Raw genomic sequence first — 24698 nt, 5'->3', positions numbered from 1 at the left:
TAAAGGATAACAGAGTGAAGGACATACAGCTTGACTTTGCTGTTAAACTTCCACAAGCGTATGAGGAAGGACCTGATTATTAGGATGTCAAGTAACTGAATTGTTATTCCTTGGAAAATACTTGAAGTATTTTTTAGAGTGTACTTTTTTTCTGATAGGATTGAAGTTTTATTATATTGTTTCCTTTTTTATTATTTGTTTGTGTATATTTTTTGGTGTATATCCTTTGTGTTTAGTGATTCAGTGAGGAATGTCCAAGGTCTCCCCAAGTTGCTGTTGATAGAAGATGAACATGAAAATGCATTTAAATCTAGCAGTGTCTCCTAGTTTGCATGAAACCTAGCTTTTGTGCTGATTTTCTTACTGATGGGAGGAAGAGGGACAGACTCCACTTTTTCCACTTTCCAAAGCAATTCTGAGCTTAATTGGTGTAACTCTTTGGGGTGGAACAAGGCAGCAGCCTGTGTATTGCTTATTCTTCTTGCCTCAGATCATGTGCAGGACTTTAGAGAGGCATTACACAGCTGCTCTGTGTCAGGGATTGTGAGAACTCCTTGTGCTGCAAATGCCAAGAAGGTCCAGAAGGTATTTAGGAGCACAAAAGGATTGGTTCTGTTCTGGACAGTTTGTGGTGTGTTGGATGAACTGAGGAAAGTCATCGCCCTTTGGTTGTGTTTTTGTTTGATTTATTTAGATTTCCAAAAGGCACACATGATGTTGCCTCTGTGGGCCAAGTATTGTAACCTGATAATTACATATTATAAATTATAATTTTTATATTATATTAAATACCTGATATAAATAACGCATGTCAAAAGTAGCTGGTGCTGGGCACTTGTCCTCCAGCAGTAAAGATGGTGTTCATAAGGGCTCAGAACTACTCTGGAGGTGTTAGAACTGGAAACATGCAGTGCTCATAAATTATTTCATTATAGGCACACAAACAGATCCATAAAAAGGATTGTTTCTTGCTATATGTTGGCCTGATACCAAATGAAAACCCTGCTCTGACTCACAGACCTTTGGAAAAGTTTCGCTCCTGAGAAAGGACTCACCACAACACAGTGAACATCAAAGTAATTAGAATTCAGTAGAAGAGATTTAAAATAGATTTAACTGTTCCATTTTGGATAAATTGGCAAAAAGGAGACAACTTCCTTAGGAGAAAATAGTGGGAATGAGTGCTCTGTGAGGCAAAGTTTTAAGAAGCTGCTGGTGATGGCTCATGATGCCAATAGCAGAATTGTCCCTTGTATTGAGTATAAATCATGGTACCTGTGAGCAGTATGGGATTGAGGATTAGGAAAACTGTGCTATACAAATATATGTGTGGTTTTATGCATTCTTCCTATGCATCTAGAGTCATTCCACCTCCCTTTTTTTCCCCTTTAGAGGTCACTACGTAGGCGTTATAGTAAAAGTCATGTGGGTTTTTATTTTTTCCTCTATGGATATGTAATGAATTCTGGTAACATAATTTCTTGCACAGTTAAAGATAATAGTTGTCCATGACCATTAAAGCTAATTGGTTTTTATTACAGTTTTCCCTGATATCAGCATTTTAGTGTCATATATTTTTATTTACATTTTCAGCACACAAATACACCCAGCTTTTCTATGTACCATCTGTTGCAATGGTGTGAGCTGGAGGATTGATGGTGTGATCACACACTTGGAATCTGCTGTTGTTGGAGAAGGGGCAGCAAGCTCTGCAGCCACAGGCTCCAGTGAAGAACAAATATCAGGAGTGGCAAAGAAGGGAAATAACAGAGTCATCACAGCATGACCTGTGGGCATTTTTTGGTACAAATGACAACCTGAGTTTCCCAATTAAGTTTCTGCATGTGCTTTGTGCTCCCTAACTCTTCCTGTTGACTGAAAATACTGGTCCCTGTGCCCTGATGTTCCAAAGCTCTGTGAAACCTGGTGTTCCAAAGCTGTGGGGAAATTAAATGAGCAATTTCCACGCTGTGTGGGTGGATATAAATAGAACAAAAATGCTCTTAGTGAAGTACTGTTCTGTAAGTGGCTCCAATGTCTGTTCTACAAAGGTCAATTTGAAGAAATCTGGTTAAACCTGTAATAGCAACTGTGGAAATCTAAGTAGATGTTTCAAACACTATCCACTTTTTTCTGTCTACAAAGTCTGCGAAATCTAATCCAGTGATCCTGCACACTGCAAAAAAGAAGGAATAGGGTAACCAAATGTACCTTATATGGGGGGAAAAAGGTATCTTTTTATCTCTATCTATATTTATAGTGGAAAAGGATGCAAAATTTAATTAGGAGAAATTATCTTTTCTTACATACTTGGAACCCAAGAATTACTTCCGATAGTTAGATCTTTGAAAATCTGGTGAATATTTTACAATAGATCAACTGCAAAAAGAATCTGAGCTTCATATTGCTGCAGGAAATTTTGGGTTTTAGCAAACTATCTAAAGAAACATCCCTCAAGGCCTGTTAATCACTGAAATCGCTATAAGCACAGTTTTAATGAATCAAGAACATATTTAATAGCTTTATTTTTTTCTTTAAAAATTTATTGTATACAAAAGGCTGAAAAAGCACTTATGAAATCTAAATTAATTGTAACTCTTCAAAATACAAAACCAGACCATCAGATCTACATTTGCAATTTAAAATCAGGATGGTTTTTGGGAAGATCAAGCTTATTTTCTGCTTTTGAAAGAAGGGATAGGGAGAATTGCAGTCCTTTGATTCATAGCTCTGATTGCAGACAGTGATATGCTAACAATGATTACTGGAATTTTCAGAAAACTTCATAGTGATAATTCATTTACAGTTAGACATTTGATTCCATAGTCCATGTCTTTTTAACAGTGCCTTTAATGTGGGTACAAATCCTTAGCTTTGTGTCTTCAACAGAAGAAACTGAGCTAGGTTCTTAGGAAGACACTCTCCAAAAGTCCCATGTCACACATAACAGAAATTATTTAGAAACTTTAATGCCATCCCTGTATTATCAAACATCTGTTAATTTATTGTGATGGCACCACTTTCTTCCATCCTTCACCTTTTATTCTTTATACAGTCACAGAATTTCCTTAGATTTTTCTTTTTCTCTTATTTTTTCAGCAGAAGTTGGTGATGCCAGGTTGGGTGCACATGCCACAGGCAGGTCCTGGGCTGCGCTTCCAGGCTGCAAAACAGGCAAATGCAGCAGATATATGAAACAATATAAAATCATCAAAAGATGACTTGGCTTCTTTCCAAACAAGTTGGGATTTCTCAGCCTGGAAAAGGGAAGGCTTTGGGGTGATACAATTATGCCTTTCAGTACCTTGGTGGGATCCAACAAGAAAGATGGAGAGAGACAATTTGTAAGGACAGGGAGTGACGGGACAAGGGGGAATGGGTTCAAATTCAAAGAGAATAGGTTTGGGTCAGATATTAGGAAGGAATTCTTCCCCTGTGAGTGTGATGAGGCCCTGGCACAGGGTGCCCAGGGAAGCTGTGGCTGCCCCATCCCTGGAAGTGTCCAAGGCCTGATTGGACAGGGCTTGGAGAAATCTGGAGTAGCAGAAGTGTCCCTGACCATGGCACGGTGTTGGAACAAGATGATTTTTAAGATCCTTTTCATTCCAGGCCATTCTGTAATTCTGTGACTCCCTGAGTGGAATGCTTGGTTAGGTGTTTAACAGGAGGCTGTGGGCATTCCTGCTCTGAATTTTTTTTTTTTTTTGAGGTAGAGCACTGTGTCTTGCTAAATTTTTTAATTTTTTTTTTTATTGGAAGTTTAGGTAAGAAGCAGGAGCCTGTAAGGAATTTGGGGCCAAAACTTCCTCACTGTATGTATTTGAAGAGCATTCAGCACCCATTGCCTTGAACAATAAAAATAACATAGAAATGCAGCAGTAGTGATGATCCTGCTTAGATCAGGGATATTTCACCCAGACATCTTTGCTTTCTCTTTATTCACATGACAGAAGCTAATTTTAAACAGAATTCCAGGTGAGTATATAAACTGAAAAATGTTGGTATTATTTTCTGGTACTACTAAGCAGTACCAAATAGTAAGTATCAGCTGGAATGAATCTCAGTAGAAGTTGTTTTTAAAAGTGCAATAAAATTCTAATATCCTCTGAAAGGTTATTATCCAAGTAAAGAAGGCATTTATGTATAAAGCTATGCCAATTTGTCTCGTCAAGATGGGGCTTTTCGTGACACCAAATGTGAACTAATTCTTTTTTCACTTACCTTGTAAGTAGCTTTATTCCAATACTGCTGAACTCAATGACAGAGCTGCCATTAAATTCTTTTCATATAATAGCATGGAACTAATGGTAAAAAGGCCATGAGGTGACAATTCCAGCTGGCAGCTCTTACAAAGGAGGCTTTATGAGGAAGTTGGATAAATTCAAAGCCAAAGTGCAGTAGAAGGTGACAAATTCTCAATCACCTGACTGGATTTGCAGAAAAATTATTGTGACAAATTAAAGAACTGACAGAAGTTTGTATTAGTGCTGTTGCATTTAATTGGTGGAATGTAGCAGAATTATGGAGTTATGAGCTGGTAAAGAGGTTTATAGAAACCAATTAAAGTATAAACATTAAGGACGGCTGTTTGAGTGGCTGGAAAAAATTGCTAGGCATTTCCTGAGGTTGTGCTCTTCACAGAGATGTTTTAATTGCTAAGGATAATGCCCTGGAAAGCAAATAGCTTATTTTATCACTTTCTGTTATTTCTGTAGCTATCCACTTATCTCTCTAGATTTGATTATGTTTCCTTTTCTGAAGTTATTCAGGGTTATTTAATTTCCTTGTCTATTCTTTTCATGGAGAATATGGACATTCACCTGTCACCAGAAATTCACTTTTCTTACTGTGGCAAGCTCATAAAGAAGTAGAATCATCCACAGAAGATGCTTGTAGAGTAGTTCTGTATCAGTCTGCTCCCATCCAGAGTTATGCATTTGAAGAAGATAAAGCTGATCCTTGTGTTAGTATCTAAAAAATCCAGCATTGCTGTCACTAAGTTCCACATTACATCACAGTAGGGAGGTGAGAAGTGGGTGTTCTTTAAGGTCCATTCTAACCCAAACCATTCTATGATTCTCTGAAATTAGTATCTCCTGGGGATTCAAATATTTTGTACATGGACCTCCTATACATGGGCCTTATACAGTATCCTCATACTTCAGCTCCTAACTTGTACAGAAGGAATAATACAAATGTTCCTCTTCACAAGCATGTAACTTGATCTCAAAAACATATATAGAGGACAAATATTTCAAAGATGGGACTCATTTATATGACCCACATAATGTCTAGCTAGAGTGGGTAAATATTGCCAAAATTTCTTTTCAGGCCTGAAGATCCCAAGGAAACAGCTCCTGTTCAGTACTTAGAATTCTGATTTCTGAGACTGCAAAAAAGACAATAAATATATTTAACTGATAAAATCCTAGACTTTAGTAAAGGTGTAAAAAATTAATAAAAAGCTATACATAATATCTTAAAATTAAAAATTATACTCTTTCCTGCTTAAAATAATGATATCCAACAAAGAACTAAACAAATTTGTCAGTTTCTGTAGGATCTGTTTGTACTCATAATTTCCTGAGTAGTTATTTCTCTCTGTGATTTTATTTTATATATATCCTTTTCAGTTCCACCTCACAATCCTCATTCTTCTGTGTGAATGTTGGAAAAATTTCCTGATCCTGCTGCTCTGGCTGTGCTGGCATTTTCATTCTTTATTCAAGCTTCTCCCTAATCTAGGGAGAAAGAACTATTCTAGGTCTGCCTCCAGGTAAATAAGTCTTTTTTTGCAGTCTCCCTATGCATGAGAATTTTCCCATGCCCTTAATCAGATTTAACTAAGCCCTTAATTGCCTCATTCTATTTGGTCAGATTCTCTAATACGATCACTTAGATGACAGAGAGTGGTCATAATCTGGCTGCAAATTCCCTGTGGCTTAGAGGAGCTGATGGCTGGGCAGAACCTGACAGCTCAGAGTTTCCCCTTCTTGCCAGAGTGGTTGATTTACCACGGATTTACTGGAGGGGAATGACAGAATCTGGGAGGGGGTGCAGGGACCAGCTGTGCTGCATCAGTCCAAGGCTGGGAAAACAGAGTGGCCCTGTGGGCTTCAGCCACTTGTAGGATGAAGTGTGGCACAAGCACCTCAGTGGTCGTGTGTCTTTGAGGCACTGAGTGCAGTAAAATTTGACCGCAGAAGTTTGGGTAATAATTTATGTGCCTCAAGTGGGTGAGATATTTAAGTGTCACACTCTGCAAATCCCAATGGCTGTGCTATTTATGGCAAGTTCTGTTTTTATCAATAGATCATTTATGACATGTGGCAAAAAAAAGAAAGAGAGCCTGAGGCAAGATGGATTTTAGTTAGGTCTGAATTAGATTTTATAGGTTGGGTACTCTCAGTTAATTCAATACCATCTGATTGCTAAAAAGGTACTTAATGAGGCTTAATTAGAAGGGATGTCTTTTATTGTCATTTAATGCAGTTGCATTTACATGAGTTCAGGGTTTGGCAGCAGGTTTTTCTCAACAATTCTTGGGTCTCAATCTAACAAAAACCAATAAATGATCCCATCTGCTCCCAGGCTTTCTGTCTGATGCTTGTAGTGTAAGCAGCATAAGGATCAGCTTTAGAGAATGTGTGACCACTGCACAGAAAAGGCCTCAACCTTGAATTGCTTACTAGCTTGATAAAAAGAGAAAAAAGCAGTAAATGCCAGAGTAAGTTGAAACTTGAATTTTGTGTTTCAAGAGAATAGGAATTTTATGGAAATCTTACTTTTTAACAATTATTCCCTGTCTTCTATCTCGTTCTAATGATCTATTAATGTCATAATGTGGCATAACAGGAGAAAAAAATACCCTATTACTTTTCTAAAGATGTTTTAAGCATAATTGCCTCTTGGAATTGACTCTTTCCTCAAACATTTTGTAAAGACTTTTCCTGTTTATCATGACAGCTTTCACTCTGTATATTATTGTGCTGTAGTTCCTAAAAAATGCTGTAGATATGAAAACAGAAATGGATTTAAAAAAAATGTAGATCAGGATGTAATATTTAAAGCAAAATCAGAACATTCTAAATTAATTTGAAAGTATTTAAGGTGTATTAATCCCTGATAATTTGTAAAAAAGTTTTTTAGAACAAAGGCAATACCATCAAATGAAAACAACTTTTAAAAATATCATTTTATAAAAAAGTTCTCTAGCACTTGTATAAAAACTAATGTTTTTTTAAAAAAGGAAAACTGTTTGAAGCTTACAGAATGTTTTCTACCAACCAGATGGAACAAGTTTTGTGATCAGACTCTTAAGAGGCTGCTGCATTTTCTCTGAGGCACAGCCAGTTTTGCACACCAGCCCTCTGTGATCTCTCAGGTGGTGTATACATATAACCAGCCACTGTGCAAGCCTTAAATAACCAGTGCACATAAATGGTTGGACTGAACTGATATTGAAAATAATGAGGGGCAACAGATTTAACTGAAAGAGGAAAAATATAGTGAAGATGTTGACATGACAATAAATTAACTGGGCTTGAATTATAGTAAATGTATCTTCATCAAGCTCACAGATGTGCTTCTCTCATAGTTGAATGATATTCAATTCTATACAACAGCCTTGTTAAATTTAAATTAAATGCTAATTTAACACATCTAAAGGCATTATCACATTTTGTTCTGAACTGTGTTTCTAATGACTCCAAATCGTGTGTGGTGTATTTATGGCAAACTTCTGTAGCTGTTGTGCTGGAGAATTTGTGGAGATTTTATTAAATAAATCACATTCTGCTCCCTGTCAACCATTTACAAGAAGAAAAAAGTCAAGAGAGTCAGTGAAGCACAAGGTGAAGGCACAACCCAGGAAGTGGCTCATACAAAATACATGGAAATCTAATGACCAAATGAGGGGGAGATAGTAATGTGGAAGATGCAATTAAGAAGAGGAACTTCAAGTTACACTTTCAGCTGTCATAATCTTGCCAATTGAAATGCTAGATGGGTCCTGTTGTACTAATAGATTATTTAGAAGGAAAGGTGCCTTTCTAGTTTAATGAAATTATTATATCTTTCTTTTCAATACACCATGCTGCTTGAACAACTAACCTTTAACTAATGTGCTACTGCCACTTCCAATTGATGTACCTATTTAAAATGAACAATGCTAGTGACAGAATAATGAAAACAATTAAGCTGAACTTGTCAAAATTAATAGAAGAGATTGCATCTTCATCTTGGGCAGCAAAGGCTATTAGCATCAGATGGTTTCCATAAGAAGGTTTAGCACTGGTTGTGTGTGGTTTCAAAAAGATGCACACTTCACATTCTTATCTTTGAAAAGCTGGGTGATCTGAGTAGATCCCAAAATCCCAGAATTTCCTTCTTGTTTTCTTGAAGTTTTTCCTTTCTTTGATGTTCCTAGTAGCAGGTGCTCCTAGTAGCCCTCAGGAAGTCATCAGTCCTCCTTTGGGTGCCAGGAGTTACATGGATTCAGCTAAGGAGGTCTGGGCTTTCAGATGCTGATGGACTTTGTAGGTACATTCTCAGATTTGTTCAATACTCCATGAAAAATCCCTGTTCATGAGGAAAATGAAAGGACAATGTAATATGCAACACAGTGTTCCACAAACAACAGCTTTCTCTAAATTTAGCTTCCTGTGGAAATTTTCTCACATGTTCGTATATCCAGCTTCACAATTAGCACCCTCTTTGATCTTACTCATTACCACCATCTCTTAAATCCCACTGTACTTGAGACCTTCTGCCTCATCCTTGCTCTGGACCCCTCTTATGGACGTTCTTACATTATTCTGTAAAAGACATGCACTTGTGCAACTTGGCAAATAAACCAGGCATCCTGGATTGTTCCTACAATCAGCAGCATCTTCTCCCCATGTTTGTATCATTATTTTATGGCAGGACAAAAACTGCCACTGTAATTAAGGTCTTTTTTTTCCCCTTCTAAAAATCTGGAGTCATTATGCTAATATTTGCTTTAAGAACAAAAACTGTAATATATATTTTAAGGGTAAACTGAGTTGCTGTGTTTTGCAGAGTGCTTGCACAAATCTTCTGGATTTAGACAATAGCTTATCTATACTTTGCAAAAAAACTTAGATTTGCTATGTCTCTCCTATACACTGAATTAAAGAGAAGATGCTAATCTCAGTAATTAATCTTGAGATCTTCCTGTCTTCCATGTGCTTTGCCTAAGCCTCTGCAGTATTACAAGTAAGTCTTTGGAGTGCATTTTAGCAGTGATAGTACATTGCTATTATTTTTGGAACTATATTTGATGCTACATAATTACTACTGTGAGCTCTGTGTTACCAGAAGCCTTCATTAATCACAAATATTTTGCTCCTCTAGTTATGGCTCTTCCTTCCCTTGTTCCACTGACTTCCATCTTTTTTCTTATTTTATTTAAATCTCTGGCCCAGAGCAGCTATAAAGGGTAGACATTTATGCTAAAAACAAAGAACAGCAAATTCTGTGCTGGGCAATGGAGGCAGTCATTTGTTTGTTTGCATGCTGAGAAACCTGCCAAAAGTACCAGAACTTCTCTCCTGTGAATAATGTAATAAATTAGATTTCATCTCCATGTAATCACAGGTCCATGAGAACTGGGTATAAAAATCTTTCTTCAAATATTTCCTCAATGGAGCCCGTCATGATATACACACAGGCTCTGTTTGAAAATGTGCTTCCTTGTTACAAGGCTGTGTTTGTTTTCCAAAGAAAACCAATCTTTTCTACCTCAAAAACTGCATGGAGGCTCTGTGTGTTACTAGCTAATAAAAATGTGTAAAGAGTTGACTGTAGAAGTAGGGCATATTTGTAAGCATCTGCTACATTTATATTTTCTAAATATGTCCATTTGAGTAGGCAGATCCACAATTTAGCTGAAATAAAACAAGACCAAAAAAGGACTTTACAAATATTCTGATTTTCTTTTGAAAATTTCATCTTTTTAAGGCATTAAAATGTAAATATATAAATGAGGAGGAATGGAGCTGATATGGTTTGTAAACCTGACTTCTGTTGTGTTTATGGGCATGTTTTCATCTTTAAGTGCACGAACCAGCTGCTGGAGCGTCAGAGGTGCAGGGATGGGTCAGTTGGTTAAAGGACATCAGTCTAACCCTGCTGAGGAGCCTGGGCAAGCCACTGCAAACAGGGACTGTGGCCACCAGCTTTTGAGCTGATATGATCTCAAGAGCTGTGCCAAAACTGTTTAGTAAGGTTTGAAAATGCTCAGCAAAGGAAGGGACCCGTGGATTCACTGGTGTCCTGCCCTATTCCATGGGAGACTTGAGGTGTTGGAGTGAGGTCATCAAGGCGATAACTCCTCAGAGGTTTTCAATACGCAACACTAGGTCCATATTTTATTTTGGTGATAACAAAGAGCTGTCAGGAATACATGGAAATGTAGTTGGAAATGCATAAATTCACAGGAAGGTGACTGCAGACATCCTGTCCTAGAAAATGTTCTGCTTGGCAGGAGGCTCCCAGTCTGTAGCCTTTCCCTCTGTGGCATCAGCCAGCACAAACTGCAGCCCCATGTTTACATCCCAGGGATCTATGGGCTCTGTGGTTTCTTTGGTGGATGCCTTTACATTCCAGAACTGGAGTTGGTTTGGTGTTTGGGAGTTTATTTTGAATGGTGGGGGTGCTCATTTTTATATGTAGACAGCCTGCTAAGCCTCAGAACCCTGCTTTATTGTTTTAAATATATTCTTAGTCCTTAGCATTCTTTCCCCTCTTTAATTAAGAGATGACTACAGCTTTATGCTAAAGGCTTTCTACTCCTAATAGGGTCTTTTATTCACAGTTTAAAAACAATATATTTTTCCCCCTTCCTTGAATATAGTCTTGAAATTTTTTATACACTTACCACGAGCTTTGCAATAATAGTGTCTTTTAATAGTCTTTCTATCATGAACAGCTTTTTAGATGTTCCTTTTTGCTTGCTCTCTGAAAGTTGCTTCTTTTTCATATAATTCTCTCCTTGGAACTGAGTATTACTTTGGTTGATTTGTGTGTGTGTGTGTCTTCCTCATACTTCCAAAGACACTCAAATCAATTTTGAATTGAAGAGTTGTTCTTATTTTGAAAATGGGTCTTCAGTAACTGCGGCTTCTGCTGTGTCCGATATACTGCTAAGGGAGTAATGAAAAATTGCTTTTGCCCTTCTGCATTGTCCTTTTTATCACAAAAATGAAGCACCTGTTGAATTTCAGTCACTTCCTCTCTGCCCCTATTGCCAGCCTGTTGGGCTCCCTCTGAAGGGCTGCACAGCCCTCTGGGGTTGTGTTGCAGAGATCTTTTATGGACAATCCTTTCCTTAGGATTTTTCCTCCTGAGAAGCTGAAAGGCCTCAGGAACAAAATGTAAACAATGGTTATCTGCTGCTGTGCAATGCAACAGGTGCATCTGTGATTGGCCCATGTTGGTTGTTTGTAATTAATGGCCAATCACAGCCCAGCTGGCTCGGACAGAGAGCCCAAGCCACTAAACCTTTGCTATCATTCTATTCTATTCTATTCTATTCTTAGCCAGCCTTCTGATTAAATTCTTTCTTCTATTCGTTTAGTATAGTTTTAATGTAATATATATAATAAAATAATAAATCAAGCCTTCTGAAACATGGAGTCAGATCCTCGTCCTCAGACCCCTGTGAACACCATCACAGGGTGGCAGTCACTTCTCCCAGCTTTGTGCCATCGGCACATTTGCTGAGGAGGCATCTGCCCCCTCATCCAAGTCATTGATGGATAAGTTAAACAATAATGGACCCACTTTAATATTAAAAATCTGAGTAAAATCGAGTTAAATTTTTTTTCTTGAGTCTGAAAATTTTGCCTCCAGTCTTTAAATTTTAGATAGAAAAGAACATGCAGAAAAACTCTTAATTTCATGCAAGATTTACAAATCACTAATAACACTGAAAATCTGTGTTTTCTTCAGAAAATAATCCAGGAATTTCCTTTTAAATTAAGGAGTTAATATTTTATGTGATTAGAATTAACTTTGGGAGCATTTGTCTCATCATGTTTGAATATTCAAGTCTATGATGTATTTTGAGCTAATTTTGGGTAGGCTCATTAGGGTAAAAAGGTGTTGTTATTAATAGTAATTTGCAAGAACTTTTGTTGAAGATTAAATTCCCTTTCAGACTAGATTTCTTAGAAGTCAGTGAAAAATATAGTAACAGGCTGACATAGAGAAGGTGTAAAATCTCAGGCTTGACTCAGTAAGAAGCTGTATCATTATGAACTTCTCATCTTAGAATATTCATTAACATTTTTATCCCAATACAATCAACTTTGATGACACTGCTTTCCTTTTTAGGGCATTTTCAAAAGAGATCAGGCCAAAAAAAACGTTTCAGTATGCAATTAAAATATTCTGTACTCTCTTTCCAAGATCTCCCTGGTCTAACACTGAACATCTAGCAGAATCCATTTTTCAGAAACAGAGATGTGGCTTTGATATCAGTGCAGAACACTTTTGGTTGGAAATAGGAGCTTTAGTTTTCCAGTCCCACTTTTGGGCTGTGCTGGAGCAGAGTTTTGAGTGAGGGAAATAGCTTGGCTTAGCCTCTTGTGCAGCTGAGTGCTTTTGTTTCACTGCAGTCATCATTTTTACACTCTCTGTGGAGAAATGGAAACTCAGTTTTAATGTTCTCTTTTACCAAAGGACACCAGCTTTGACCAACATTTCATGCATGTTTATGATGGAAATGATGAATGTTTGAGAGCAGTTTGGGAATACTAAAAAATGTACTAAGATTTTTCTTTTATTTTAAAAATCCAATGTTTTCAAAATTAATTTGAACATATTTTGCTTGACATAGAATGTGATTATGTTTACATTGCTCATTTTAGAAAGTATGAATTTCAATTTAAAGTAATGGAGAATTACCATGTAATTTTTCTCCAGCTATTTCTAATAACTAATGCAGTTAATATTACCTTGCATACTATTCGTCATTTTAGGATGAATGCTAATAACTGAAAAGGATTTTTTTTAACATAATACAATATAAATAAGAATTAATTAGTAATTTGCATAGTAAATAGCAAAAAATAAGTGCATCCAAATTAATGAGATGTGAATCTGTACACATACTAAAGGAAATTACACTGCTTAAAGAAAAGGGAATGTGATGTACTCCACCTATTCTGTATTCAGAACTCCTTGGAGTTAGGTCTGATATTAAGTCAAAAACCTTCTCTTAAAATAGACTCAGCTGCTTTGATTAGACAAATGATGGTACAGTAAGAAGAGTTCAAAGCCTATAAAAAGCTTCTTTTTTGATAGCTGGTTATAAGTGCATTATCTAATACAGGGACAGTAAAGAAAACAGGTAAATGAGGATCTTAAGAGAAGCTCCATGCAGGTCATTATTTCAGCCATTTCTTTTGTCTTATTTTCATCATCAATTGCAAGATTTCATTTTTTAATTGAGGCATTGCATTTGAATAAAGTATAATTTGCTCTAATAGATAGCTAATTACACTAATTGTCTACTGTAATTAGCTAGAAGTCTAGTACTTCTTTATTTTAAATGTTGAAGGTCTCATTAAAATTCCTTCATGTGAATGGGGGAAGAAGGATGTACCATAAAACTTATTGTTTATGCAAAGTGAAAATGTTCTGCTCTTTCACGTGACATCAAAATTTGGGCACTTAGGAATGGAGCTTGGGGACCCTCATCCATCTGGAAAAATTTGCCTTGGGATGTGTTATGAGGTTACCAAGTTTCTCCAAATCCTGCCCTTGAACACATCCAGAGATGAGGCAAACACAACTTCTCTGCGCAGCTTGTTCCAGGGCCTCACCACCCTGGCAGGGAAAAAATTCTTCCTAAAATGTAATCTAAGCATATTTTTTTCAGCTTAAAGCAACGTCCCTTTGTCCTATCACTCCGTACCTTTGCAACACTCCCTCCCCAGCTCTGTTGTAGCCCCTTCCCGTCCCATGAGGGACTCTAAGGCCGGCCCAGAGCCTTCTCTTTTCCACACTGAATGGCCCCAGCTGCCAGCCTGTCTCCCCAGGAGAGGTGTTCCAGCCCTCTGAGCATCTTTGTGGCCTCCAGCAAGGTCACATCTTGTGCTGGAGCCCAGATGGATGCAGTGCTCCAGGTGGGCTCTCACCAGAGCAGGTAAAGAGGGAGAGAATTCCCTCTGTCGGAATTCTGGCCATGCTGCTCTGGGTGTAGCTCAGGCTGTGATTGTCCTTCTGGGCTGCAAGTGCACATTGCAGGGTCAGGAAAAGCTTCACCACCACCCCCAAGTCCTTCTCCTCAGGGCTGCTCTCAATTTCTTGCACTTTCTTTCCTTTAGAGGCTGGCAAATTGAGCTAACACTCCTGTGTATTTCTCATGTCTTTTTCAGAGGTAGATAAAGCCAAAATTTCATCAGAATAGTAATCACATCAGTCTTTACTGAAGAGAATATTGCCAGGCTTTATGGGGCTGATTAGAGACAACAGCTCTGAAACACATCCTGCACATATTTAAGACTTTATGAACAATGAATATCATTTTGCATTACACTCACAGCATGGTATTATTGCAGGATAGTGTTACAAAGTAGGGATTATCTTAAAAGTGAAGGTTTGATCATTTCTTTTTCAGCATTTAAGAGATTTTGACATGTAAACCAGCAGTGTGGCTGCTGGGACATATTGGGAATGTTGCTGCACAGCTGGCACATCATGCAGGGTTTCTCAGGAAGAAATAGGGACTTCATTTCTATCAGCTTTTGGCAGCACAGTTTACAACTATCCTTTTCTTTAGGGGCCACTATAATTTTTATCATGAGCAGAAATAATTCCTGCATTGTAGCAGTGGAGAGCCAGTGGCTGCAGGAATCTCACTGTGAATGCTAATCCTCTCCTGAGGCTGGCTCCCACAGAACAACAAAGACGAGCAAGTATTTGCTGAAGTGCTCATAATTCAGCTGGGTGCTGTGCAAGTTCTCAGATTATTTCTATTTTCCAATTTTTGTATTTCCAAATGCTCAGAAAGCAACAATCTGGCAAAGAAAAGCCAATTTAACCATGCTCCTCTTGCCTTAAGATGTCTTCATCCCAGAATAGACCATAGGAAAGCTGTTTTTTTTCTCTAGGGAACAGGGTGGTGTTTTTGTTTCCTGAAGCATCTCTGCCTTTAGTCTTTTCTGAGCAAACCACATGGAGCACCAAGACATGGATTCAAACCATCCACTAATCCACCAAGATCCTGCATTAAAGTTCATTGAAGTGATTATTTCTAGAGAAAAGGAGTGATTCAGTTATTCAAAGATTGCTGTTGGGCAATGGAAAATGCATGTTCTCTCTCAGCTGTTTGATGACCACATGGAGATTGATTATTAAAACTCCTAAAAATAAAGATTGTGAAATTACAATAAGTTGAGAATGTTATTTTGTCAGTCATTTTTTATACATACAGCTGGCTGGTGTTTGTATTGGCTTATGATATTTTTAACTTGAAAACTCATTTTATTGTAACCAAAATCTTTTAGAAAAGCATTTTTTAGGCTTGATGAGCTAATTAGGTTGATATAAAATTACTGGCTTATATGTCATATGTTTGAAAATTTGCATGCTTAAATGGGGAGTACTTGTATGGGTTTTCTTATAGCTAAAAAGATTGTTAGCTTAGTTCTGGAATCTTAGTAACTCTCAGGTGGCAATTTAAGTTTGGGCTCATGCATAATAGGGCAAAAGTGAAACTGTAAATGCCTATGTGACATGACAAGTTTATGCAGGAAAATTTTGTTTTGCTGACATTTTATGATTCCTTCTCTTGTCACAAGTATCTTAAATAAGGTCTGTTTGGAACAGGTTTAATTTGGGAGTTTTCACATTCTGCTTCAATATCTTGTAACTATAGTATAAATTTACACTGATCCATTCATTCTTTCTCTCTCCTATGCAGTCTGACCTCAAATAAACTGATGTAAACAGCGAAATTACTTGTGCCAGCAAACCTACTGTAATTTGAGGCTATTAAAATAGAGGTTAGAACCTGTCCATGAGTATAAATAGACTGTAATCTAATTTCTTGAGGTCTGCAGATTCAGTAAGTTTTGATATTTATGAATTCAAACTCCAGCAATGTTTTATGCTGACATGCACCTGCTTGATGCAGCTTAAAATGGATGAAGCAAAATTTTTGAGAGGCATGTATGTCCAGCTCAAGACTGAGTCTTGAGCTATGGCTGTGAAAGTCAATCCTTTGGTTTTGATACACTCCATCCCATCCCTTGCATACCTACCTCTGCCCCTATTTGTGTGCATATGGTCTAGATTTTTTTTTTTTCATCTTGAAAAACCTGTGAAATTTAACTTGTTAAATAACACTTTTGCCTTTTGAAAAGGAAACAATCAAAACCATAATGTCTACCAAAATGCTTCTCACCATTGATTTCCAGTGTACTGTCCTGCAGGAATGGCTTTAGTTAATTATACAATGGCATTGGCTGAACTGTACATTTTTGCTTTCTCAGATTCGTCACTGCTGCAGTGATTACAAAAGTGATCACAAAGAGATTTGTGTGGGGGAAAGAAGCCCAGGCCAGGTAGAACAGGAGACTGTGATTTTCATCTCTCCGTCCCTCAATGTTATGGCTTTGCTCTAAACACAGCAAGAGTCATGATGGACAGTCAGCACTAAAATTTGCATCAAAACAGACTTCACTGGAGCTGAGCTAATACAAATGTAATGGTGAGAGAGTGAAAGAAAGATAAAGAAGTCCATGGTTTGGACTTCAGGGTGAAACAGCGACTATGTCATCTGGTCACTGTAGTCCTTCCATCAAATCATTGGCAGCCTGAAAGATCTTTGACTAGCCAAATACCCTGCATACATTTCTATTTGATAAATCAGCCATGCAAAACACAAAAAAATAATCTGTTTTAGAGACTTGATTATAGACAATTAGGCCAGAATGTCTGTGCTGTGAGTTAATGATAATAATGTTAAAAAAGGTAACCATTGCCATTGTATTCATGATTGCATTTTGTGCCGTAACTTCATATTCAAAGGGAAATGCAAGTTTAATCTGTTTTATATATGTGTTGGTCTGTAAATTTTCTGCTGTGGTTGCATGCAGTCATCAGGTTTGCCATTGCAGAGCTGCATTGTGGTGGTTCTCATTCCAAGTAAAAAGAGCACAGATTGCTGACTTGAGCAATGCAGTGCTCCTGATGTTCGAAGTAAATCTCACTTGTGTAATTATCTTTCACAGTAGTAGGACCAAGTAAATCATGACTCTGCCATGCTCAGCATGATGTGTGAGATAGCTTTCATTTTGCCTGATGGTGGGGAAAGACTAAAAGTTTCTCCAGCTGGTGCTGTGGAGCTCAGCTCTCTGTCTAGGTGTCATAACTCACACCCCTGAAGCCCAGAGCAAGCGTGGAGAATGCACACATTCACCCCTCTCCGGAAATACTGGAATGTCTCTCTGCACATGACCTAAACTTTCTCAGTCCATAGTGGTGAAATAGCAAATGTGGAACCAGGTACACTGGAGTTAACATCAGTAATTTCCAGCATCAACTGAAACATGGTCAAAGAGACTGTCATTGCCTCTAATTAAGGCTAGATTGGATATGTGGGTGGGTTAAATATGTGTCTATTGGGAGACTCTGCATGCAAAAAATAACTGGTGTTTCTAGGAGACAAGGTAGATGTATAAATTATGAGAAATAAATGCCATTACCATTTGTAGATGTGAACTGAGTTACAGAAAAATAGCTTGCATGAAAAAATAACACCATCCAAGGTTTGCAGAGAACCAGTACCAGCAGTTCTGAGTCCTGTGCCTTGCCCTATGTCCATATTTAAGTATTGCAATAACTGGACTCTGGAATGGATAGTTCTAAAGAATTTATTAATTAAATAGTTATAATTAATATTTTAATTAATTATTTAATTAGCTGTTAGTAATAGTTTGGGAGGCAATGATCACTTTGGATTAAAACAGGGGATAGGACAACTTCTGGCAGAACTGGCCCACCTAGTCACGTCCTTGATTGCTGTTTAGTGATTGTACATTTCATTAGATTGTGGACAGGTGAGTTGTCACTGAACATGAATGCTTTCCATAGCAGAGAAATATCTCATTACTGAGTTCCAAGATTGCCTGATGAGTTCATTTTGCCTTTCATGTAAGAGGTTTCCTGTGGGGTATAAAAAAATCATAGAGTTAATACTGTAATAAACAGAAGAGAACTACAGAACTGTTCAGTTAAAATTGTGGTTGCTTTTGGAGGATTTACCTGCTTTACAGTGGTTTGCTTAAGGGCACAATTGATCTTGTGAGTGTTGTAATTGCTCTTAATATAACCATATGAAGTCAAGTTGCACATGGATTTTATACACATATTTCCTATATTTAAGACATATATTAACTTTGTCCTGAAACACTAGTGATGGTTGAAGAAAAAGATGCTCTTCCCTCTTCCTGCTTTCATAATCAAAGCTGGAGTTTTGGACAAATCACAAGAAAACACAAATCACACTAAGGGTCAGGCACTTGGGATTCAGAGGTAGCATTGTCTCTGTGCCCAGTCACCTTGGGAAAAATAATACTTAATAACATGAAAAGAAAGTAAATGTAGGACTGAAACAGTCCTTTCTTTACCTTTCTGTCCCCATGAGATCGACAGTTAGATAGTATTTTAATTCATTCCTTTAAATGCAAAAGAGTTTTAATTTTAATTTTAAGAGGGTGGTGCTGCTCCTCTCAGTCAATATCTGAGTCACGTTCTGCGTGACGAGGGAACAAAATCCAAAGTACCTAATATGTGAAAATAGCAGCTGTGCCTTAAATTAGAGTCAAGGACTGGGATGGGAGTTGCTTTTTTGGAAGAATGTATTAATAGATAAAGCTGAGATGTATGACTACCACTAGTGTAGAGATAAAGTTACAGTTTAGATCTCTTTAGAAATTAAATGTGGCATTTATGCATGTATGAATCAGAAGGCACATCTGAATGTGTCAAACTTCCATCAACTATCATTAGGCTTTTACAACTTCTTTTTTCTTTTTTTTCCCCTCAAGTTTTCTGGCTTTTGTTCATGTTTGCTCAGCGTAGGAGCTGTGGGCCCTTAACAGCAAGTGTTGGCTTCATTTCTGCTCAGTTTTCAGCTTCCTGAGCAGGGAGCCTTTTATAGACTGTGACACAATTGTTAATTATGAGTGTTGCTCTGCTCATGCTTTGGAATACTAGTGGGAAGATTAAGGTATTCAGAGAGACATAAAATTGGCCCACCTTGTGTCAACGTGGCATAAAAAGATCTGATTTGGGAAGGCAAACTCTTGACCTCGGTGACATTTGGAGGAGTCCGACTTTGTATTTCTGGCTCATGGATAATTAAGTAGCAAACACAGGATTGATTTTGTAAGGTGCTTTTCAATATCCTGGACTTTCTGACAAGTGGGATTTTGTTTCCACAAATTATATTTTCATGCCTCTCTTATACCAGGGAAACTTTAGAGATTCACATTGGAAAAGGTTTGGTGAGTCTGTTCCCAAAGGCCTCCCTGGGGATGGATTGCAATGAAATGACAAAGACTCACAATGGCTGGAGATGAGAAGGGTCACACAGACGGTACACCCAGAGCTGTGAGAGGCACAGGGAAGTGCCCAAGAGCAGGAGGAGGAGCAGCCTGGCCAGTGCAGCTCTGTATTCACAGGGAACCAAGGTGCTGAGTACAATCCACACTTGGTGCATAAAACACCCACACCCTGGGGAGAGCTGCATTGTTTAGTTCTTCATCACAAAACTGCCACCCCCTGTGGGTAACTTTCAAGCAAAATCAGGTGCCCTGCCATTTATTTTTTTAATGCAATACCCACTGAGAGGCACAAAATAAACAAATAAGCAGATATTGTTTGTTGTGTGCAGTGTAAGGAAAACAATCAGCACACTATGTTAGTCCAGTTCTGTCTGGGGTTTCAGCTCCCAGATAAGCAGAGCTTTGCATTCAAAGACAGTATTTAGCACAGCTTGAAAAGTGGGCTTGTTTATTTTTAGTGTTTTGAAGGATCAGCTCTCAGACAAATCATTTTTCACATAAACCAACTCATAAATTCCTAGGATGCTATCTCAGTCATCCCAAATATGCCAAAGAAGTGAAGGTCATACGGTGTAAATTGAAGCTGTACAAGTTTGCCTACTAGTTTTTTTGTTTGTATGCAATGGAAGGAAAAGAGCTATATATATTTTATTTTTTATGTTTTTTCTAATTTGCTTTTTCAGTCCACCTGCAACCCTTAAATCACTGAGGGAATACAGTTTCTTTAATGAATAACTGGTGTTGGTGGGTAATGGCAATTCACTTTCAATTAGGAAGAGGGTCAATTCCTTCTGGAGAAAAATATTGTAAGAAATGCAAAATGGGTTTTCCTCATCCAAAAAAAGAAAAAAAAAACAAAAACAAACCCAGACAACAAAACTACCCCTTGGTGTTCAGTTGTTTTACTTATGCCAGGAAATTTAAGGGAAAAAAAGACAAAAAGCAACAACAACAAAACTTCAAACAGACAAAAAAATCCCCCACAGCTTTCCCAATTCAGTGACTGGAAATCCACAGTAGTTTTGGGAAAATGACAATGTATATTTTCTTTTTCTGACGAAAATTAGTCTGTATCATTGCAACCATAAATTCAGCTACTAATGACAGCTTTGGGTAGCTTATTCAAATTTCTAAACCCTTTAAGTGATAAGAATGTCTTGTATTGTCTGCTTAAGACGTGCAGTAACTCTTAAAAGAGTTTATGTAATCAAGCACATCAGAAATTTCTTGCCATGAATTAACATACACCAAAATTAATTGACATCCTAAACTGCACACTTTCTAAGCAGTTAAACTGCAGACAGAATGAAAATTTTAATTTGGAAAAATCTCTCTTTGCTAAGTACTGGAGTGCTGGAGAGAGGGGAGCTGCTGCAGTCAGTGCTCTGGGGGGCTCTGAGGGTGATGAAGAGGTTGGAGCATCTCCTGTGAGGAAGGGCTGGGAGAGGTGGGGCTCTAGCCTAGACTAGAGAAGAGAAGGCTCAGGCAGAGAACTCATGAACATGGACAAATATCTGATAGGGAATGTAGAGAAGACAGAGCCAGGTTCTTCCCAGTTTTGTCCAGTGAGAGACCAGAGTTAGAGGGCATGAACTGAAACACAGGATGCTGAAGTTTCACAGAGCTTGATCAAGACTTTACTGCTTTGGAAGTAATGGATTATTGCAAACAATAGTATTTCTTTTTTGGTTGTTTAAAGATTTCTCAGTCTCTAAAATGACACCTTGATTTATGCCCCTACATTCTTGTGGCTTACTGCAAAATATTTATCTAATCAATTGTGAGACTGTCACAGAGGAAAAGTCAAGTGCCTATTTAGAATGCAAATTGGTATAAACTAAAGGCTGTAGTGTTTCTGTGTCTGCTGCAGCATTCTGACCCCTTTTGTGTAACTAACATTCAATGATGCTGAATATTTAATTACATACTGTGCTAAGAGACTGATTATAGTGATTGAGGTCTTTTGCTATTGCAAATTAATAGTATGGGGTGAAATTCTAATGTTTGACCCCAGGTACATGCAGGACTCAATGATCTGAAGTTTAAAACGGATCTTATTGTAGTTGCAAGTGTGCAGGTTTTTGTTTTGTTTGTTTGTTGTTGTTTTTTTTTTTAACTCTTTGAAGCATTTTGGGGGCAATTTAAAGTGTAAGAACATGTATTTGTATTAGGCAGTTCCAAGTATGACTTTGCAATATTTAAGCTCTTGCAAGTAGAGCAAGTTGTGATTTCTTTTCTGATTACTTTAGCATTGTGATTTCTCTGTGATTGCTAGCAGTCGTGATTCTATAGCTGATAACCACAGCTATAAGGGAATGGAATGCATCCCTTAAAATGTCTCCCTGAGAAAGCACCAGCCATTCTCTTCCAGTTCACAAAATTTTCAGTCATGAGGCAAGATTAGCACTTTTCAGAATCCCCAGGTCTGAAGACAACTGGAAAAATTCAGACATATTTTCACATCCTTGATAAGACTAAATTGTACTTTATTGGAGACCAAAAAGTGAAGCCATAGGAAACCCTTGCAGTCATTTTAAAACTGTTGTTTATACTGTTTTCCTCTGTAATTGCGCAGGCTCTTTTTGTCAAGCATTGGGAGAAAAAAAAAATCCGTCTTTTGCTATGGCAACACAGAGGACTTAGAAAATGATCTCTCAGCATGGAAGAATGATGATTCCTAAAATAGTGTAAGAGCACTGAAAAAGAGCGAGATTCTCTCTTGTGCCAAGGTCTTTTCAGCTCTGGAATGGGGGTTCTCCCACAGAGCTGGCTGTCATTCTCCCATCATTAAACTTATTTAAATGTACAGTAATTTAGAGCAACCTATACCCTGCTGTAATTTATGACTGTCTGGCTATTGTCTGCAAGGACCCCTGGATATATTGGGAGCTGTCAGCGTGAGACAACGCTTTCCCCAACTTTAATGCATCTCCAGCCCTCAAGTGAGGGGGAGGGATAAATAGCAGAGGATGAGGATCCTCTCACTTTGCACTACTGGTTAGCTCCAAATAGCTGAGAAAACTCTTATGCAAATTAATCTTTTCAGCCGGATTTAGGTACTTTACTTTTCAAAGAACTTTCTGTGCAGGTAGCAAATTGATCACGAACTGCTTTAGGAGGTGTCTGCTTTGCTTCATTAATCCAAGCAGCCAATAATTTGTGAACAAAACAATGTCACAAGTCTGTGAGGTGATGTTTAGTAATACAGCATTGGGGTTGCCACCTCTGAAGTTGAATAAATCTAGAGAAAAGAAGAGCTGGCAGTAAAGTTCTGCAAAGTTCAAGCTAATTATTTCAATGATTTTAAAAATGACTGTGAAAGAACTCTTAGTGATACTTCCAGTTAATGAGAATGAATAAAATCCTTGTGCCATAATTTTTTTTTGCTGACATGTATTCCTTCATCAAAAAAAATAGAATAAAAATAAACAAATATCCAAAGAGTTTCTTTTCATGCAGAACACAAGTACCAAGGAGTTTTTTGTAAGGATTAATGTGTCCTCTGCTACCTTCTGTGAGCATCATACAGGAATTTCAATGTTTGGAACCAAAATCATGAAGCAGCCACTTGCAGGTCCCTAAACTAGTTGTTCCCTTCATTTTTCTACACAGCACCTCTTGCAGAACAAAATGGTCACACATGGGAGGCAATAAAAGCTAATATACTGAGACAATGAGATCTATTTCATATGCCCCTTGTGGTCACTGGTTCTGACCTTGGCCTTCTGCAATCTCGTGTTGGGCTATACTATCTCAGAGCCTTCTCAGTCTGCTAGCCAAATGTAGAGTGCTCTTCACCAAAACTCACATCACTGCCTGACATGGGTTTCAAGGCAATAATTTCTGCTGCCATTCATGAATTTGTGTTTCTAGCCCAACATGCCTAAGTGAAGAATGTCACAGAGCGAAATTCATTCTAGGGGTACTGTGAGTGTTCCTTGTTGGGAGTATTTCTTGTTATTTGTTTCTGAGATCAGAGACACATCAGCTGTCTGCCTAGAACCCCACAGACTGCTGGAAAGGGAAACCATTTCTGCGTCTTGTTTCTTAAAAAGCTGCTTATCAACCTCATAGGCAAATGCACATATTTAAAGGAGTCCACTGACCCATTCATTTGCACAATACGCTGAGGTTTTTGTGTTCACAGTGATGTTACTCTGATGTACATGAGTAAACATCCTTTGCCTGCGAGAAAGGTTACTCAAGATGTTTTTGGAGCTGCTAGGTTCTGCTCTGCCTTTGCTCTGTGCCTGTGCCAATATTATCTGAAGCTACTCAGATCTACACCTACTGTACATATAACTCACCTAACAGTTGACTTAACCCACAGAATTATCATTATTCAGACCCAGGGTCTCAATCAATGGCTTTCAGCCTCCATTTTTAAATGAATGAATGCTTCATTCTGTGCTAAGAGTCTCCCTCTGAACAAATCTCTCCAAATACACATATCCCATGTGGAGCTTACAAGTCCTTCTGTTCTTACACAGATCAGCTAGATGAGCTTTCTGTGTTAACAGCTTTCTGTGCTCTGCAAACAGTTATATTAAGTGTACTTGAGAGGGTTAGGATGGGTCTCCCAGTTTTGTGCTTTGATGAGGGTTGTGCTTCATTTTCTTCTTTACTTCTATAATTGTGTTAGGACAGTCCCTTGAATGGTTGCAACTATTTTGCCATCAAAGGGGCCAAAGCATTTTATTTACCTTTTAGTAAAGGTATATAATCTCTCCACACATAAATTCCTTTATGCAATTATCACTAAAATGCTCATGTTGGGGGGGAGTTTTGTTGTTCTATTTCATTGCAGGTAAGAAGACAATTTTGTTTGTATGCAAGATTGTGGGTATCAGTAAAAGTCAGCATTTTGAAAAACTGCTGACTTTTGGGGATGTGTGTGTGCTGTAAATTTCTTCTCCATCTCTTTACAATTTGCCTGTCTATTCGTATTTTATAGTGTGTGGATGTGAAATGCCTCCCTTGCTATGAACAGAGGGTCAGTTCTTCCTCTGCAGTATCTCCTAAACCAGAATCTATTAAAATCTATTAATCCATTTATCCTTTGTCTTTGGGGTGGTTCTTGCACTATCAGCCTTAACT

The sequence above is a fragment of the Zonotrichia leucophrys genome, chromosome 4A (assembly GCF_028769735.1).
Source record: "Zonotrichia leucophrys gambelii isolate GWCS_2022_RI chromosome 4A, RI_Zleu_2.0, whole genome shotgun sequence".
Lineage (NCBI taxonomy): Eukaryota > Metazoa > Chordata > Aves > Passeriformes > Passerellidae > Zonotrichia > Zonotrichia leucophrys.
This window is presented reverse-complemented; position numbering follows the sequence as displayed.